This window comes from Amphiura filiformis, chromosome 2 (assembly GCF_039555335.1).
Source record: "Amphiura filiformis chromosome 2, Afil_fr2py, whole genome shotgun sequence".
Taxonomy (NCBI): Eukaryota; Metazoa; Echinodermata; class Ophiuroidea; order Amphilepidida; family Amphiuridae; genus Amphiura; species Amphiura filiformis.
The window spans coordinates 40,562,394-40,562,630 of record NC_092629.1 but is presented as its reverse complement, the minus strand read 5'-3'; positions in this window follow the sequence as shown (position 1 = coordinate 40,562,630).

The following is a 237-nucleotide window of genomic DNA, read 5'->3' as shown; positions in this document are numbered from 1 at the left end:
TGTATACAGTCAGCTACCTGCACAACCGATTCTTTTGTTCGGCAAGGCTCACTCAGTCATTTAATGAGGCAATACAAACGATCGAAATTGGTGTTGAAATGAGCAAAATTTTGAGTTACACCTTTTCAGTGTAAAAATTTTTTCTCAGCCAAATGAAAAGCAATAATTTTCATTTTTTCAGTAAATGGCTGGAAAAACTATAATGCTTGATACTGATTTTTTTTTTAATCCTGGTGT